This window comes from Pinus tabuliformis, chromosome 8 (assembly GCF_031772625.1).
Source record: "Pinus tabuliformis cultivar Carrire ecotype Pingquan chromosome 8, CPIR1, whole genome shotgun sequence".
Lineage (NCBI taxonomy): Eukaryota > Viridiplantae > Streptophyta > Pinopsida > Pinales > Pinaceae > Pinus > Pinus tabuliformis.
In genome coordinates this window covers 1,315,788,821-1,315,792,422 of record NC_142294.1, presented here as the reverse complement: position 1 = coordinate 1,315,792,422, position 3,602 = coordinate 1,315,788,821, and the positions used below count along the sequence as shown (strand labels likewise).

Sequence of the window (3,602 nt, the reverse complement as noted above, 5' to 3'; positions counted from 1 at the left end):
CTGATCCAATTTGGATTCTCCAAGGAAGATTTATGTGAAATCTCCCACAATGACCTGATTATAGACTATTTCAGTAGAGTGAACTTGCACTGTTTCATCCTTTGGATCTGAAAAATATATACAAGAAACTACAGTCTATCCTCTTTCTACACCTTATTACAAAATTTCAATCCAATGCTCAGGGAAAAAGTTATGATGATTTTCCCCAGGTCACCTGTTTGGAATGTGATTCAGGAGTCTGCAAAAAGACCAACTTCCTCAGATCATATCTCCTCAAATATAGTGCAAAAAGCTCTGAAATTCGGACCCTAGATTCAGCGCGATGTCTTCTCAAATGGGTTTTTTTTTAGCTTCTGAAACATCGCAGAAAAAAAAATTATAGCGAAAATTCCACGATGACCTGTTTGGAGCAACGAAACCCTATAATCCAAAGCTCTGATTCCAAATGTTATGAAACCAGCTCAAGAAAAGATAGAAAAGATAGATCAACGCCTTAGAATTCAACCTCTTCAAGGGGGCAACCTCCTTTACATTACATAAATGAACAATTCTTGGATGATTCAAATGACAAAACCTCCTTTCTATATATAGGAGTCTAAGGAGTCACAATATAACCCAGTCGACCTAACAATAATAATATAAAGCCACAAAAATAACAATAGAGGGATTCTATGGGGCACAATAATAACAATATGGCGGAAATAGGGGCACAACAATATTAATAAGGGGTATAACTACAATATTAATGGGGTAATCACTAGTATTATAGGGACCCAACAGTGTCTACTATAACCGTTCTCAACAAAGACATTAAGGAGATGGGATTTCTCTTTCTCGAAGCTCTTTTCATTAGAGATCCTTAGGGCACGAGTAGTGAGGGTGTTGAGAACACCCAACTTTTGAGCCGGGAAATGATGGGAACTGGCATAAAGATATTGCTCCATATGTGTTTTCTTCTGAAACACTTGGTGGGAGAGGGAACCGTCAATATTCCTTGAAATAAGAATATCAAGGAAAGGGAGGCAACCATCAACTTCTTGTTCCATGGTGAACTTAATGGCGGAGGATTGACTGTTGAGATGTTTGAAGAAGAGATCTAACTCCTCTTGGCCATGAGACCAGATGACGTTAGTGTCATCTACAAATCTTTTCCAAAGTTTAGGTAGGAGATGTGTAGAGGCCAGAGCTTTGGATTCAAAATCTTCCATAAAAAGATTAGCGACGACAGGGGAAAGGGGTGAGCCCATGACAACACCATAGGTCTATTCAAAGAACTCGCCCTCAAAAGATTATTCATAGACAAATCAAATATCCTGTCAGTTTGCCACACATATGGTATAATATATTTAATCCCTTTTATGTTTGCTACCATTTCACATCCGTACACGATCCCTTGTGAAGATTTGTTTATTGCAAATCCTTGGAGTGTATCAAGATCCGATAGTATTTCTCCACTAAATTTATTGTTGGAAAATCCAACACGAACAACTTGCTCAGACTTGTAATCCACTGAGGAATTTAAACGTGAAGGTTATTGTAACCAACATTTAAAACTTGCAAGTCACCAAAATTTGTGATGTATGGAGGAAGCTTGTGTGTAAACCCATTGTGTCTTAAATTTAACACCAAATGTTTTGTGTAATTGGCCAATGATGAGGGAAAAGTGCCAGAAAAGTTGTTGGAATAAGAAGATAAAATAATTAAATAAGTCCAATTATATATGCCTTCGACAGGAATCGATCCCTCTAATTTGTTTTGTGATAGATCTAATTCTTGAAATGAAACTAAACCATTGATATTGTTAGGATTACTCCTGAAAAAGCTATTATTATAAATGTAAAGTATATGGAGGGCTTTTAATTGGCCTAACCTATATGGAATTTGACCAGTTAATTTGTTTGAATACAAAAAAAAATATTCCAATGATTCAAATTTTCTATTGCACTCGAAATTACCCATGTCAAGCTATTTTATGAGAATACAAAATATTCAATTTTTCTTAAATTTCCTATTGTATTTAAAATTACCCTTATCAAATTATTGTTTGAAAGTAAAAACCATTGTTTTCTCAAATTTCCTATTGTACTTGGAAATTTCATTTAAATAGGCTTTTTCAGTTCAGCTCTTAATTCGGCGGTGGGGGCACAGAGATAAAGAAAAGTGTGGTAAATTGCGAACGAATTTAGTGGTGAGGTATGATTTGGACAACATTACAGAATATGAAAAAGCTTTTTTATTGTTGGTAAAGACCAAAATTAACAACATGCATTTATCATTTAAATATTTATATAATAAAACAGCTAAAAATAATATGTTTTTTTTTATTTAATTTTTATTGATAAGTATGACTCCAAATTGTCATTTTGTGTGAAGTATTAGAGACCATTGTATTTTCGAGCAAGGGTTATTTCCAACTCTATAGATCCATTAATGCCCCTTAAGAGACTGTAAGGACAGTCTTGGGAGAGGGGTTCTGACATCGGCTTTGGCTGTCAACCCGTGTGCATCATTTATCCGGCTAACAGATTCTGATTCTGTGTGTGCATGGTAACATACATTCCCATACATCATGATTTATTTTCGGCGGTTTCTATAGCTCTGACTACGGCAGGCTCCACCACTGCTCCCACTTTGACAGGCTCCTCCGCTCCGATTTAGGCTCCACCACCGCTCCCACTCTGACAGGCTCCTCCGCTCCGACTTAATCACTTGGATGTACTTAATGCAAGTGGATGTAGTTAATGAAAATGCACTGTCCACCTACACACATTCAACTAAACCTCTGTGCGCAAGATTTCAAACTCGCAGTCCCACTCAAAATTTCAAACTCACAGTCCCGCTTGAAATGAAATGTGAGAGGGTGGGCTGTGCCACGTAAATTTTTTAAATTGAAATGAGCATTGATTCTTTTCAGCTTCTTGGCATGGGACAATCAGGCATGCTTCCTGCTCTATTTTCTATCAAATCAAGATATGGAACTCCTCTTCTGGCCATTATGTTTTCTGCTTCTGGAATTTCATTGAGTTTTCAAGGAATTGTAGCAGCTGAGAATTATCTCTACTACTTTGGTATGTTTGCAGAGATTGTTACCTTTATATGTTTAAGAATCAAGAAGCCAGGACTTGCTCGGCCCTATAAATTTCCTCTTGGGACTATTGGAGTTATTCTCCTCTGTCTAATACCTTCGTTGTTACTAGTTCTGGTGGTAGTAGTTGCCTCTTTTAAAGTCATGGCTGCCAGCATCAGCGCTGTTTTAATTGGGTTTGTATTGTGGCCTTGTCTTGAATTTGTAAAGAGTAAGAAATGGTTGAACTTTGTGACAGGGTCAGAGCTTTCAGGTGATCTTCATGATATATTAGTGTCTGATGCAGTCATGCTTCCTATCAATTGAATTTTAAATTTGTTGTCCCACCCTGTTTTGAAATCAGTTGTCCCGCCTTTTTATTATATAATTGTTTTGATGCATGCTCTTTCATCTGGAGTTTCTTTTATCTAAACGTCCCTTGATACTGCTAAACAATATCATGGGCAGCTACAACTTTGGATGTAGGTTCAAATCAATGCTCGTTGTGCCCACCTGGTGCCATGTGTGAGATCTTTCA

General features: G+C 37.0%; 1 pseudogene; it reads left to right on the top strand.

The window, feature by feature from the left end:
* Positions 1-2,893: 2,893 nt before the first annotated feature.
* On the top strand, positions 2,894-3,391 carry LOC149240319 (putative polyamine transporter At1g31820 pseudogene; annotated as a pseudogene).
* The last annotated feature ends 211 nt before the right edge of the window (positions 3,392-3,602 follow it).